This window comes from Anser cygnoides, chromosome 13, assembly GCF_040182565.1.
Source record: "Anser cygnoides isolate HZ-2024a breed goose chromosome 13, Taihu_goose_T2T_genome, whole genome shotgun sequence".
In the NCBI taxonomy this organism is placed as follows: Eukaryota; Metazoa; Chordata; class Aves; order Anseriformes; family Anatidae; genus Anser; species Anser cygnoides.
Genome location: NC_089885.1, coordinates 6,778,727 through 6,794,956, shown reverse-complemented (window position 1 = coordinate 6,794,956; position 16,230 = coordinate 6,778,727).

The following is a 16,230-nucleotide window of genomic DNA, read 5'->3' as shown; positions in this document are numbered from 1 at the left end:
CCTACAGCCACAACCCCAGCTGCTGCGAGCCGTGATCCTGTGTGCCCCGACCATCCAAGGGTCCAGTGCGCACCATGGCACGGGGAGTGGCAGAGCAGAGCTCAGGTCAGCTGCTGGTGGAGGATGTCCTCACTCACCCTGATGCGGAGGTGATGCCCAGCCCCATCCTCTTGCCTGTCCCTTGCCACAGGGACCTGTCCTGTCCCGTCCCCTGTGGGCAGGCCACCGGGATGCTGTGCACTGCTGCTGTCATGCCTGTCCCGACCCCTACTAAGCAGAGTATCCCCAGTCTCCAGAGGCACATCTGCAGCCCTGGGGCCAGGCACATCTCAGGGGAGTTCAAGGAGACACAGGATGCCTCAAATTTCTATGTACCACCAATTTCTCATAGCTTGTTCAAGCTCTACTTTACTCAGGCATGTTCCTAATGCAGTGTTTGCATGCAGAACCTGCCTCTTTCAGGCAGAGGGCAGTGAAGTTGCTTTCAGATATACATTTTCTTAGTATTTCCCTGATTTTCAGAGGTTTAAGCGTGGTCAGTTCCTGATTTTCAAAACTGTGAACTTTGCTGAACTTCCCATCCTAGAAGGACTCAAAACACCAGCAGTGATGTGGGTTTCTCCCCTGTGGTCCTGGTGCATGAATGAGGATGCTTTCGTTCCCCTAGTGTCCTTTTAATTTGTGAGCAAATAAGGAAAATATTGCATGTGAGAGAGCTCCATGATCAGGGCCCTTGGGGCAGGACCTAACTCCAGTGCAGCCTATTGAAGAGACATAAGGATGATTGCCCTTCCATGATTTTGGACATCTGCAGTGGCAATACCCCTCCTTGCACCAGGAAACCTGGGCTCCTTGGAGAGGTGTGGGCCCTTCCAGGGCCTGATCTGCTTGGTTCCCTTCAAGCAGGAAAAGAAGCACCGCTAGGTGTCACTGTCCTGGACGGTACCAGGAAGATGGAGCTGAGGACACATGCACATCACGGGACAGCAAGCCCTGCACCTCGAGACCCTGCTTTGAGTGGTCAACATGAAGCTGTGATTTTCCCAAACCAAGCAGGATCTGTCTCCATCATCTCTTTGCCCTATCTTCCCTAGATGAACTCAGACCAGTGATGGGAAAACATCATTTCATAGAGTCAGGGAGGGGTTTAGAGCAAGGTCCCTCTCTGCTGAAGTTTGGCTTTATATTTATATTCAGTGGCTTTAGCCCTCTTCTAATCTAAACTTTTAATGTGTTGGTGCAACTGTAAATGGCTGAGCAGAAGCCATATACAATGCAGCAATATGTTTAATTAGATATGGGTTACTTTATATGCAACATTTATTTTAAAGACATATTAAATTACCGGCATATTTTCTTCCTGGCTTTACATAAATATTTATAGGGCCCAGGGGGGGACTGCCTCTCCCGGCAATAAATAGTGTTACTTTTCGATATTGAAATACACATTTCTGGAATGGAAATGAATTATTTATCCTCCTAGTGTGAGATGTGTCCAGCACCAAGGCAGGCTGCGGCAGAGGAGCATTTGCTGTGGACATCATTCCTCGGTGGCTCTGCACAGCCCAATTGGGTCCCATCGCTTTTGCCTGGGCAGCTGCACTGGGTGAGATGGTGACAGCTTTTGGGGCCTGTCCTCTGGGTGTCACTGTGCAATTGCTCTAGAAATGCTGAGCATCACTGCTGGAGATTTGGCCCAAAGAGGAAAAGGAAAATATTTCTCATTACTTGCAGCTGACGGCCAAGCGCTCTCGCTTGTTTTGCGCTTTAGTCCCCCTTGGCTCACTCGAGCCTTCCTGCCTTAACTCCTGCTGCAGCACTCGCCAAAACCCTGCCCCCCCTCCTGCCTCTGGCCTGGCTCCTCTCCTTGCCGGATGCACAGGCACCTACCTATGACCACGCGGATTCAGAAGGCTGTGGGCAGCAGAAGGCTGGGGGAACCCTGGCCTCAGTCCTTTATGTTTTGCCAAAAAGAGGTGATCTCTTTGAGAACCATTAATTCATGTCTCAGGTGATGGGAAGCTGCTGGAGAAACCAGCAGCCTGATGATCCAGCCCAAAGATCCAACAGAAGGCCTGTATCAGTGACCTACCAGGCATTAGGTGAAGCCTTTTATCAGCTCTGGGGCAGCAGACCTTCACAACAGGACTCTGCAAGAGGGATGCTACCAGCAAGGGAAGGCAGTGGATTTTGTACTTTGCTAGGGGCAGGTGCAAGGATAGGGACACCTGCCCAAGCCTGGTTGCTTTACCCCTCCTCTCATGCTTTCTGGGGTGCATACTGTGGGCAGAAAGTCTCCGGGGCTGGAAGGAAAGAGTGGGCAATGGCTCCAGCATGGAGAGGTGGGCAGGGAGTACCAGTACTGGTCCTGCCTGTCCTGCCAAGCGTCACCAGTGTCACCTGCAACACTCCAGGAAATACATCCCTGGTGATTTGTTAATAACTACCCCTGTTGTTCAGAGTCAGAAAGGCAGAAAGGCTGTTCCCACTCAATGTCTCCTCTGGGCTGTGCCATGAGCAGAGTCAACTGGCATCTTGTGTGTGGAGATCACTTGGAACCACCCACCACACACCAGAAAAATTCCCACAAGGCAGGGCTCAGCTTCCCAGGCAGCAAACTGCAATGGAAATGTTCCTGGAAGCAGCTTCACCTCCAGACTGGAGGAAACCGTCTTTCAGGAGCACTTCCCTGCGACCCAAACTGAAGAGATGCGAGGAGTTCCTGGATATCCCCTCAGACCCAAGGCTCTGTAACAGCCTCTAGTACACCCTGCTTCAGGGTGCTTTTTCTCTCTTCCAGATCAGAACAGAAACACCAAAGATCCTTCGTGGAACAGGGTTGCCATTCTCTGTCCAGTGTTGTAACCACAAGGTCTCTCTGTCCATCTGCACCACCCAACAGCTCTGTCCCTGGAGGTCCTCCACTCTCCTTCCACTGTGTCAGTGCCATATCTCTTGCTGCTATCTCTGTTAATTTTTGAAGTCTGATAAATAGGAGAGAGTGAGTACTTCAGGATAAAATCTCCTTTGTTGGAGCATGCACTGTTCCCAAATAAATGACGAGCCATAGCTAAGGGAAGGCAAGGCAGGAGAGCACTATCTGCCTCCAGTATCAGGGATTGCTTCTCCCCAGCTGCTGGCAGTAGCCTTGTGGTCAATACTCATTGTAAAATTTGGTTTTAGGGAATGACTTGAGGTAGGAGAGACTTGAGGCTCACAAGTCCAGGAAAAAGGAGCACTGGTGAATTGAGACAATCTGGCAGTGTGGTACATTCATGTGTTGCTGCTCTTGGGGAACACGCCAGCACTCTCACAGCTCCCTGGCACATGTGAGGACCAAGGCCAGGGCGAGACGCTTTTTTCCACGTGCTCATTTGAAACGAATAATGAAAGCACAGGCCATGGGTGCGGCACGGCCAGGCCGCATGCAGCTTGGAGCTCCAGCAGAGCAGGGCGGCCAGGCCATGCCGCACACCAGGGGCTGAGGCCTGCACCCCGGCACCCGGCCCGGGATGGCTCGCTGCCAGGCCCGGAGGCACAGCGCCATGCTCACGGAGTTCCAGGCCGTCCCTGCCCTGTCCCACAGGGGCCTGTGTCACTGGCACAGCTTCCAGGGTGAGCCCTGGAGCTTCTCGTCCCTCACAAGCCCACGCGTGCTCTGCAGATACAATGGCCGTCATCTCCAGCTGGTTGGCCCTTTCTGTGCAGTGCACTGAGACAAGGACAGTGTGCCTGCGCTCCCTGGGCTGTAGGACTCAGGCGTGGGCAGCTGTGGAGTGCTGCTCTCCGTGGGAGCAGAACTTTCTGCTGTCACTCCGTTGGTGGCTCTGTGAGCCCATCATGGCACCAGCGAGACAAGCAGGAGGGCTGGCGGCCCTCAGGGGGCCTTGCTCACCCTGCCTCCTGCCCCAGCCATCCGGCCCTGCCCTCTGGTCCTTGATGCTGTCTGAGCAGTGATGGCATCCCGCTGGGGCTTCTCTGTAGGGGAGGAGGAGACCTGAAAGGAACCACGATAAATATGGGGTAGGGTGGGGAGGAGGACATCCCATTTCCAACCCAGAAGAGGGCTCAGGGGCTCTGTGGAGCAAATGCTTGAGTTTGGTTTAATCCGTGGCTTCTGCTGCTGCTGAGGCTTTGGGGGAACCACTTGTGCACAGGCTCCACATGGGCCATCACCCTTCCCCAGCATGCCCTGTCCCGTCCCAAGTGTTGGGGTTTCCACCTGGGACCCAGGGCTGAGGTCCTGGGACATGGAGAGCCAAACCTTGTGCCTCGCTGTCATGAAAATGTGCGGGTTTTGCTGCTCTGTGCTTTGACTGTACTCAGGTTTTGTCCTGAAATGTTTGATCTCTTGTTGGTGATGCTGATAGGGCTGCAGATGGAAGGGGAGAAAGAATGAGATTTAGTAACACAGATGCACCTGAAGGCACTGGATGCCTCTGTCCTCAGTAGGCTTCTGCCGGGTTCAAAGAACAAACATGATTAAACCAGCTGAGCACACTCTTTGTAGTTCTCTGCAAACACTTGCCTGCCTGCAGACAAGAGCTGTGAGGTGGGTTGTCAGACCAGCTTTGGAGAGCAAAACCTGGGCAAGTATTTCCCCAGAGTTTCTCTCAGACCACGCAACCCCTTTCCCAGAAACTCAGCAGCCACTCTGGCCTGGAAAGAGGACTTTTGCTTTCCCTGGGTTATTCCTCGGTGTGCTGTGCCGTCTGCTGTCACAGACAGTGCCCATCACCCAGTGGCTGGCATCTCCAGCAGTGCCCGCCAGCCCCTTCTGGAGAGCTCAGCTCTGCTGTAACGCATGCCCTCCCCTTCTGTGGGACACCAGCTTGTTGCTTGTGTCCTTGTCATGGCCCAGAGAAATGCAGCTCCTCTCCTCACACCTCCCCTGGGGCCACCAGGCTCGGGGGGCTTTGAAGAGCTGGGGCTGAAAGCAGATCGAGAGGAAAGGAGCTGCTGGGAAGGCGCAGGGCAGGGGCAGGTTATTTATGATCCCCTTTCATTTCTGTTCTGACGCGCTCAGCTGCTTCTGAGGCTCCTATGCTTTCAAAAGGAACTTGTTCCAGTTTCTTTTGGGATAAAACTTCATTTTTGACTTTCAAAGCTCTTTTTGAGGAGCTCATTATATAGAAAGCATCCAGGCAAAGCCACCTCAAACCCCTCAGCGCTCAGGGCCCCTTCTTCCTGTTGTGGATACAAAAGCTCTGACCCCAGAAGGCTGCTGGCACTTGCGGCCTCTTGTCGCCCTCCTGGGCATGTAAGGCACACTGTGTCCTGGCTCCTTCCCACTATACTCATGTCCATTTTTTGCCAGAAATCAGCAGCTCCTTGGACAAGATTTTTTTTTTTCTTTTTTCAGTCTGTGCATCACTGTAGCAATGACGTGGATGGTAAGCACTGCAGGCTTTACCTCCTAGTGGCACATTTTTGCAGCGGAGTCAGCCCTTCCAAAGTGTATCTAGCCCTCAGAGTCATAAAGAGAAGGCTTGTAAATGTAATGTGGGATGAATTACCCAGAAAACATTTGCCGGAGTTGGAGAAATCACAGAGGGATGCTCTCTGGAGCAGGATGCCCTGGTTGGAGCAAGCAACTCTAAGGCAGTGCCTGAGCCTGCAGGCATCCCGGGACACTCGCAACGGGACGGGAAGGAGCACTGGGTGTCAGCCCTGGGCTGCTCCTTGGGGCTGTGAGGACCGGTACTTGCAGCATCCTTTTCCATTGAAGACCATGGTGCTGCTAGGGGAAGGGGCTACATTTGCACAGGTTCCTTAGGGACCTTGGAAGGTGGCCGTGCCCTGGGAGAGAGATGTTCACCTCTGGAGAGTTGGGATCAGGGGGATGGTGTAGATTTGCAGCCCCCATGGCACTTTATGGAGCAGAGGCACCATGTGCAGCAGGGTGAGCTGCCATGAGGACAATGTTCAGGAGCCAAAGTGCTCACAGTCCCCTGCACCTCCCTGCATCTGCCTTGCAGGGAGAAGCGAGTTCCCCCCTTCCCTTCCTCAGAATTGCCCTGGTGAGGGTTTTCTGGGGTTTTTCTCATGGCTCTGCTTGCCTCTTGGATTTTAGGGAGAGGAAGGGTCAAGATGTGCTGTGGCAGTAGAGAACTGTCACGGAAACTTTTCCAAGGAGCTGAGGCATGGGTTCAGCGCAATATTTCATGGCAAGCACTGATATTTCATTACATAACCGTTTCTGCCACACTGCAGTCAGGTGGGTTCATCCAGGTTTTGCTCTCACCTGGGGAATTTATCGTGACTGCCACCTGTGGCAGGATGGGGCTCCAGGAAGGAAGCGATCAGTGCAGTGTGGCTCTATGAAATATCTAGCATGGCTGGGCAGGGTGGTGGTGGCAGCTCCATGTGGAAATGCACAGGGGACAGAGGGGGTTGTGAGCTCTGTAGATGTAGGTGAAGGACCTAAGGAGGGTCAGCATAGTGTTATGTATCTATAAGAAGGGGAGAGGCTATGAATGGGCAATCAGTGAGCTGGGAGTGAGCTCTGACCCTGACTATGGGCAACTTGCTTTCACAATGCCTATGGTGCTGCAGATTTGGACTGGAGAGCCACCCCACTTCTACACAGGTGGGCCCAATTCTGGTGGGAATGCATAGGATCTACAGTCCATAAAGAATGATCACAGCAGCTCTGGAGGTGATGAAATGCAGCGTAGGATAAGCGGGTGGGAAATGGGGGAGGACATTGCAGATTATTTCTGCCTGTCACTGCTGAGCTGCTATGTTCTTCAGGACTTCCAGCCCTGCCTCCCAGCTGCCCATCAGGGCCAGCCAAGCGAGTATACAGCCCACAGGCAGCTTCCCGACCTTGGTGCTGTGCTGGAGTATTTTTAATACTGACAACAGACAGGCAGCAAGTGCAACACTTCCCCCTTCCACCAAGGACCAACAGTACCGTGAGAGCTATGAGACCCTCCCATGAGGTCTAGTGTGTGGCTGGGGCTGGAGAAACAGGGCATGGCCAGCATCTGCAGTGACATGTCCTGCAGGGAAGGAGCGAGTCATGCTGCTCAGACACTTCTGCGTAGCTGCTCAGGAGGGGTGGCAGAGCGCACCCTGAAGCCTTCTCCAGAGTGGGGTGAGGACCGGTAGAAGATGCTCACGCTGCACCCAGGGCTGTTGGCAGCAGCTCCTGCAGGAATGGAGCAGCAGAGGCTACCAAGGAAAGAAGGCAATGGCAGGGAATGGATGGAGCTGTGATTCCTTTTGTCGTGAAATCAATAAATCAGTGATCTCGCACTCCTTTTGGCACCTCATCCTGCTTACAATTCCAGCCGGGAGGCAGGCAGCACAGGGAGCTGGTGTCTCTGCAGTGAGACACCAACACAGCTCAGCTTGCTGAATGTCAGAAGACACAAAACATTTAAAAATAGCATTTGGATGACCTTCCCTGACCCCGTTAGTCATCTCCCTCCTGAGAAGCGCAAATGAGACCAGCCTGGTCTCCAGCTGCAGGTCTGCTCCTGCTGGTGGGGCCATCAGTGAAGTGGGGAAAGAAGCTTCTCAAGTCATCCTTTTCCTACAGCTTCCCTTCTCTTGCCAGCAGCTCCTTCTCCATGAATTCAGTGTTCACACCAGTGTGCCAGTTTAATTCAGTCACTGGTGGTGAAGATAAGAGCTCACCTCCCATAAAGCATGCCTTCCATTTCCTTTCATAGGTGGGTTCACCTGAGATGAAAGCTGGTGTTTATGATTTCTTCTTTTGTATCACAGCAGTTTTATGTCTGTTGTAGCCCAGCACTTTTGGCCATTTCAAACTGAAAATACCCGTTGAAAACAACCAGAAAATGCATTTGATGGTTTAACTCTTGACGGTTTAATTCTTGGTCCCCAGTTAGCATTAGCTGGTTTTGCTTTCAAAATTAGCATTGCAATTGATAACTGAGCATGGGATAACTGCTTCTGGATTGAGCTTCTGTCAGCCGTCATGACAGTTCATTCAGTCACAAGATGATTTATGCAAGCTCAGGGCCTCACAAGTACGATTTTCCGTTTTCCTGCCTGAAAACTGCTTTTATTTTATACTCATTGCCTCTTACTCCAATTCACAAATTGATGCTCATTTTTTGTCATTTATTTGTATTAGTTTAGGACTGAGTGAGTGAAACATTCATTAAAGAGATGAACACAAACAGGAGGCATGTGTGCACGTACATCTGGAGCTGCAGCAACAGACAGAGAGCATCCACATCCCGTGGCTCATGCACAGATGAGTAGGCTCATAACTATTTAGCTGATTCTCCCTTCCACTTAAGTGATCAGGTAGAAGCCCCGACTGGATGGTGATGCACTAGAAGCGGCTGGGTTTGCTCTCCTGCAAACCACTGTGTCCCCACACACGTTAGCCATGGCAGCAGAGTGGCTTTCACCCGAGCTGTACTTGGGTAGAAGGTACGTGGTCTAGTAGGCTGGGAGGCTGGTGAGCATCTCAGCCCAGAGATGTCCCATCCACCTGTGAGGACTGGAGCCGTGATATGACCACAGGACATCACACCAGCCAGCCCAGTATTTCTGTCAGTATCTGCACTTTAGGCTGGGATGCTGGCAGAAGAGCTCTTCTGCTGGCTCCTTTGGGCTGTGATGAGGTGCTCCCTGCTAGGTGCGGTGGGGTGGAGTGGAGTGAGCTGTCACCTTGGTGTCCTCATCACCCCTCCCCACACATGGGGCATTGCACATCCTTCACCAGCTCCAGACAGGACACACGGAGCCCCGTTTGATTCAGCAAGCAGCAAAAGGCACAGAGAAAGCACTCACCATCCTTAACACAAAGCCAAAAAGGAAATAAAAGGCCCTTTGTCCTTTTCCTCATTAGCGTGTTCATCCCAAGTGCAGGGGAAGTAATTACCCATTTCTACATGCCTGGTGTGGAGAGCCTTCTCTTCTCCTCCGTGAGTGCCCAAACACCTTGTCTGCAGAGTTAATTGGTGTGCACAACGGATTTCTTCTTGCTCTACTGCTCTTCTCATTCTCTGAAAGGGCTCTGTGTTTTTTGGTGTTTTGTTTTTTCCCCGGTACCCACACAATTAACCAAATTGGGCCAATTTTGCCTTTCGGAAGGGATGGCCCAGGGGATGGACAGCTCTGGGAGATGCACACAGACCCTAATGGTCTCAGTGTTTAGCCCAAAGCTCTTGAAAAACATCTCCTACCTACTGGTAATAACTGATTTGGAAGACATTATTGAATTAATACTACTGATGTCCCCTCTTGAAGGTCGGGCTGGTAATAAAGTCATATGATAGTATTTATACTAACATTAAAATTAATTACTTGCCATTTTTATGTGTATTAATGATTTGATTGTGATGCTCTTTATAGCTGTAATGGAAGGCCAGTGACTGATATACCTCTGTTCTTTATGAATGTAATTAAGAAGAAAGCACTTTAAGGCATTTATTCACAAATAACGCCAGCCAGGATCCAAACCTCAGGTGGTACGTACAATCTGCACTGCTTATTAAATGTCATATTCACAATTATGTGTTCCTGCATGATTTACATCAGGTTGCTAGAGTGGGATGCGATCTCTAGGCACATTCCTGTGTGAGCAACAAGTGGGAGCTGCAACTGGAGACAGGCACAGCTACGTGGAGTCGAGCGCACTGTGGGCGAGGATCACAGCACCTCACCCCAACTTCCCCTGGGCCTCTCAATCAGTAAGAGACTCAAAATGCTCCTGGATGTGGGTCCTTTGGCAGAGTGCTTCACATGGTTGTGCCAGACGCCTGATCCAGCTCCTGCAGCATCCACCATGGAGGCTCACTGCTCTTCCTGGTGGTGTGTGGGGTGCATCTGAGACAGATTTTGGGGTGGCACAGGCTGCTGTTGGCAACAATGACTCTTTTGGATCCCAGCTTCTTACACTTGCAAGCCTGCATTCAATATCACAGGGTAACCCCGTTCCCATGGTTTGACTTTTGGAAGTTCTCAGAGATACTGGCACAGTAAGAGCGGCCTTGCTTAAGGTGACAGGGACCTCACCCCCAGCTGTTTCCTAAGTGCACTGATATTCACAGTCTTTTAAATCCTACAGCTGCAGGATATCTTCATCTCTTAGATTCAGGAACTGCAGCCTCAGAGCAAGAAAGTGCCATGCTGGATTTCTGCTGATGCTCTCCCTCCTCTATCAGCACTCATCTCTCTGGTGTCCACCAGCCCACTCTGGTGTTTAAGACATTCCACAGTTTCCATACCTACGGGAGACGTTAAGGTTCAGTGGGTCTGGCTGGGAGAACTCCCCCCAGCTCCGAGCAGGAAGGTCATTGCCGGCTGCATGTCACTGGCCATTTGGGATTGAGATCTCAACAGGCTTCATGCAGGAGATGTGTCACTGTTGGTTTTCATTTCTCCATATGGTAGTGGAGTGATCTGGCTGGGCAGTATCTGACAGGCAGTGCACAAGAAGAGCTAAGCCTCTTCTCTCTGGCTCCTCCCTCCAGGTGACACCTGAGATGTCACTGTGAATTTTAATATTCTCTGCTTATGGGTTGCTGACCTTCCACTGGGGTTGGTTCCTGCTGCACAGAGAGTCCCTGTTCTCCCAGAGATGAGGAGAGCTTTGCCCAGCACTCACTCAGCTGGTGCTGGCTCTCCGGTAACACAGCCCGTTCTGTTCTTTGCTTGCCACCTCAACAGGGTCACATTCTTGTCCTGCCTGCTCAAGATGCCTGTGGAGGTGGGGGGACAGTGCTCAATGATGCGGTGACCAAAGGTAGCATTTCCAAGTGCCTTGTGTCCTACGAAGTGGTGAATCCGTGGGGTTTGTCTCCATACATCCCTTACTCTTCTATTCCCTTTGCATGTGGCTCATAATGTCTTATGATAAATCTGTGTGGTTTTTTTTTTTTTTCATTTTACTTTAAGTGGCTTTAAGACACTTTCTGAACTTATTCCGTGGAGCTACTTTTGGAGCAGCTTGGACATAAGCCATTTGGTGAGGTCAGCGGGAATCTGTGATGTATTCTGGACACACCAAATTTGCTTTTATGGTGTTAAAACAAACAAAACAAACAAACAAACAAAACAATGCTGGCAAGTCTCACCTATCTCTAATTCCCCTAGAAAGTTGTTTCTAACCTGTCCCCCACCAACCCTCTGTGCTGTGGAAATTTGGAAGCAGCAGCAATCATCAGGCACACCCACCGTTTTCATGACACCCATTTCTGTCACTCACGTCAGTTCACCTGAGATTTTCTGCTATTAGCAACCAGGTTTGTTGCTAATTCATGCTAAGTTCAGGTATTCAGCTATCCCAGGCAAGATGAGGGCAGTGAGTTTGGTGAGTGCCCTGCCATGGGGCATTGTACAATCTGAATAGATGGACAGAGAAGCTGGAGACAAGCCGTGGAGGATGACTTGTGGCCTGTCATTTTGAGACAGTAGTGAATACTTGCTTATGTAGAGAGGGAATGATATTCTCTATGTCTGATCAGTACTAAATATTTCACAACTCATGAAGTCCTGGCGTGCATTAGCATATGGCAGAGTCGCCACATTTTTGGCTACTGCGAGAGGATGATTAATTAGTAAGACATTTTTATGTATGAAAGGAAAAACATCACAATCTTTGTGGTTGGCAGCATGCTGATGTTTTACATTTCTGTAAGGGATAGGAGGATATGTAAATTGGCACACTTCCCTGAAATGTTTACCAGCAAACATTTATCCTTGTTTGCTTAAATAAAAAAAAAAGCATGTTGCATGTTAGAGTAATAGTATGTTGGACATAGGCCCTTTGGAAAGGGAAATTGGATAGTACAAACTCCCACTGCAATAATACACTTCTCTAACTTTAAATGAAAATATACACATAGTTAGGAGAAAAATTAAGCTTGGGAGAGGAAAGGAAGTACAGAAGAGATTTGTAACAGAGCCATTAAGAGCATTATGAAATGGAAATGGAAATGCAGGTGTATGAAAGCACCAGAAGCAGCACGAGAAAAGGGATTAGGAGAGTGAACCATACTGATAACTAAGGACAGGACTGACAGCTGAACCAGCAGGCACTGCAGAGCCTGTGGCTTGCATCAAGACCACAGCACATGAAACTTGTTAGCAGAGAGCCTTCACCCAGCAACAGGAAGATGGCACTAAGGGAGTGCTTGTCATATGTGCGTTTATCTTCCTGTGGTCTCAGCAAGAGGACAGATGGTGTGTGAAGATGCCCAAACCGGTGAACAAAACACAACGGGCATAAACGTCACCTGAACACCTGAGATTTAGGAGGCGAGGTTCTGAAGCAGAAAATCCTCCCACAATAAATGTTTGACTCCTCAATCATATAAAAGGCCTGTCCCCAAACCGGTTCAGGGGAGCACCTGGGAGCACATGTATTGGGAGAGGTGGGAGAAGGGGCAGGCAGCAAGCACAGGCCACAAAATAGCACAGAAATATTATATTTAAAGGTTTGGGGTTAGAAAAAATAGGCCATTCCCCACCAAATCAGATCAGCACAGAGACATGCACAGTAACGCACGAGCTGGGCACAGCTCTCCAAGATCCCTGCAGAAAGCAACCACAAAAGAAGGCTCAAGGGAGGGTGCATATTAGCCATGGTCTTGCTGGAAGATTGAAGCACCTGAGCCCATCTTTGGAGAGGCCTGGAGCAGGAATTCACTGCGTCTGCCTGACGGACCACTGGTTTGTGTCTCCACTGCCCAAACACTACTGCAGAAGCAGGCCTTTGCTTCGTGCCCCCAGGAATTTAACAGAGCTCAAGGTCCATGTGCAAGGATTTCTCTTTGCTTGCTTCCCCCTTGTTGGATAAGTGGTGGCAAATTAGGTCTTGTGGAGCTAAATCGAGCATTAACTGTTCTCCCTTCAGAACTACTGCTGCAGCCTCTCTGGGGAAATAAAAACTGTTTCAAAATGTGACTCGGATCAGATCGCTTCCCCTCCAGTGCTGGAAACCTCTGGGCTTTGCAGCGGTGTGCGGCTGGGAGAAAGCTGCTGGTGCAGAGCAGGGCTTTGGGGAGGTGCAAGGCCCAGCCAGGGCAGGAAGGCGTTGGGCACCGCTGCTGATGCACTGATGCCTCACCACGCAGCCCCAAGAGCTGCTATTTCAGTCCTTCAAAAGTAAATATAACTCGTAGAGAGAAGGCTGAGCAGGACTCAGTCCTCCCTGCAGTGTGACCGTTCCAGGACAGAGGCAGAGGCCCCAGCACAGCCGTCCTGGCCCCAAGCAGGCCCCATCCCTGCCACCTCCCCCTGAGGTGCCCGCAGCATCTGTGCCCGCGCTGGCTCCCTGGGCAGTCTCTGGAGGGAGAAGTCAACGTCTGGCAGCAAGAGCACGGACCTCATGCTCGGGACGCCCCATCCTTCTGTGCCATGTGCCACCCCGAGGTGCCTGCTGGGCATGCCTGCCCCGTGGGACTCCCAGGTGCCTCCGCCAGCCCCTGCTGCCTGCAAGCACCATGCGGAACCGGAGGGTAATCCTCCAGTGTGTCAGACCTGGAGGAGGACGTGGGACATCATCTCTCACCCCCTCCCCTGCGTCCGGAGCCATCCAGTCCAATCCATGAAATCAGGTTAAGGAGCTAACCCTGCTCTGGCGGCAGGATCTCCACAAGAAAGAAAGGGCCAGGCCCGTGGATGGCAGAGCAAGAGCTGTTCTCTGTTATGCTGCCTTCAGATCAGTTATTTCTCCCAGACGAAGAAGAGTCTGTCTTTTGGCAGAAAACCAGCGCTGGCAGACAGGAGAAGAAGCATCTGCTAAATGAGACACATGCAAAGCTTTCCATGTGTTGGTGATTCAGTCCAAGGTTGAGTGCAAACGCAGTGAGCTTCCCAGGCAGCCGGCTGGTGCGTCGCGGGACGTGCGGATGGAGCAGGAGGGAGGTGTCCTCTGCACCCGGAGGACACCTGGGCTGGGGCTGGTGCAACCTCCTGGAGAAACCCAGCCTAGCCTTGGGATCAGTATCGCCTGCACACAGCTCAGCCAGTGAAGGGTGAAAGGTGGCAGGGAGCTTCTTCCTAGGACCTCAAGTGCTGCTTTAAGACAAGGCAAGTGGTCTAATGCTGTATGACCTGGTACCAGCAGGAATAGTGGGGTGAAACTCATCAAAGACTGAGTGCCAGGGAATGGATTCAGGCAGTGAGGTCAGGTTGGGTGGGAAGGAGCCCTTGGGCACACATGCCAGTCTGTGGGCTCTTCTCTTCCTTCCCACTCTTTTCCCAAGCTGCCCTCTCCAAAGGGCCTGCCTGCACACGCAGGCTGCATGGGTTGATTCCAGGTTAGCTGGTGCAGCCCCAGAGCTGCTTAGGGCTGCTTCAGCATCGATGAGGTAACGCTCTGCTTTGCAGGGCTCCCAGAAATCCTGCGTACAGGCTTCTGATCCAGGCATCTGCCTGCAGTGGTGGCCAGGCAGTGGGTGCTAGGGCACATCGCACCACTGAGCATCCCCCTTCCTCCACAAACCCCCTCCTGTGGCTTGGCGCTGTGCCTGCTGTGCAGGGTGGGCTGCATCCCATCGACACAGAACAGTGTGCTGTGGCTAGTTAACGACGTGTAATTTACTGCCTTTATGTTTATTGCCAAGGGGAATTATCCAGATTAATCACAAAGTTCTGTAATAAAAAAATAAATAAATGAAATAAAAGACGGTCAAGTGATTCATTGATGGAAATTCCTCCCCTGTTTCCAATGAAAGCGCTTGCAGTAATCTCTGTGGCATTGTTTCTTTCGGCTACCTGACTTTAATCCATAAAACACTGTAATGTCTCAGAGGTACCTCACAGGCTGGGGTTGCTGGGACAGGGATAACTCCTACTTGGGGAAGGGTGACAAACCCTTCAGGGTGCGTGGCCTCCAGGGAGAAGACTGCACCTGCTCTGCAGAAACAGCCAGGAGAGCAGTGGGTGCTCAGCGGCACCTGCAGACCCTGTCTGCAGTAAGACTGCAACGATGCATCGTCTTTTTTCCTCTAGTTCTTTCCAATCTCTTTTGTCACATGAAAAGGTAGGTGTTCTGCATCAAAAAAGATTTTTTTTTTTTGATGAGTCACTTCAAACATTTTTTTTTCTCAGCTTTCAGGTGTTTCCTCAATGAAAACCAGAGGCAGTTAACTCCTTTCCAGGTGGTTGTAGCAGGTTGCTTTCAACCTCATATGTGTGTGAGGGGCAGTATAATGTGCCTTCTTCCAGCCGACATGCCTGCCAGGTTTGCTGCAACAGCCCCAAACACAGTTTTTTTTTACTCCCAAGGAGCCTCAACTGCACTCACCAGCTGCTTGCAGAGACCAAGAAATCCCTCTGGCAGTCAGAACCAGAAGACTTCTATCCTGCACAGAGGAGGAAAAAATCCTTGAAGTCTGGATACCTCAAGAAACAGCTGATACCCTCTAAAAAAGATTGCATTTCTTCCTGATTCTCTTCACCTGATGCCTTGTAGTTGCCATGCTCAGGCAGCGACGAGTTCACCAGAGCAACAGCATCCATGTGCTTTTGCAACTCATTTCTGGTGGATTTGGAAGGAGCTGCGAGCACTGGCCTGGTGGTGAGGCTGGTTGCCCGGGCTGCTGTCTTCTTCAGTTGGCTTCTGGGGAGGCTGCACGTGGGTGAGGATTGGTGCTGGGCTCTGACCTTCGTGGTAGCGGCTCGCAGCCAAAAGCATCCTGCGGCCCCGTGGGCTTACGGCAACATCTCCTCTGCCCCTTGGCTTCTGCAGGCAGCAGGAGCCTGTGAGGACCTACCTTCATCCCTGGCGTCCCCTATTCCTCGGGGAGATTGTGGCAAGGAGGCAGCAGCTGCTGAAGAGGAGGCCACGAGGTGGTCCAGGAGTGGGTGAGCCTGGAGCATGGGCGGCAGCACAGGTGGAAGCACAGGACCTCTTTGTGTCCCCAGGCCCAGGCTGAGCAGAGAGCCCTCTGCCCTCAGCCTGGAGGTAGGTGGCCACGAGTACCCCAGGGGCTCCATGGAATGTGTGTGGCCTCTTGGAAAGATGCCCACGCTCCCCAGAACTCTGTCTTCTGGCCAAGGCTGAGATGCACTTGAATGAGACTTGAGTTTGGATGAAGCCGGTTCAAGCAGATCCTCAGTTTTACTTAGTTATGCAGTGCTAAGAATGAATAGCATCCAAGTTTCTGCCAGAAACAAATGTATGTTTGCACAGATTGAAAAGGTTACCTGGTTTCACTCCATCCGAGATGGGTTATTTACTATAAATATGTTTGCACTGGAGTTGTGAAAATTAAGGCATGTTGATTGAAAACC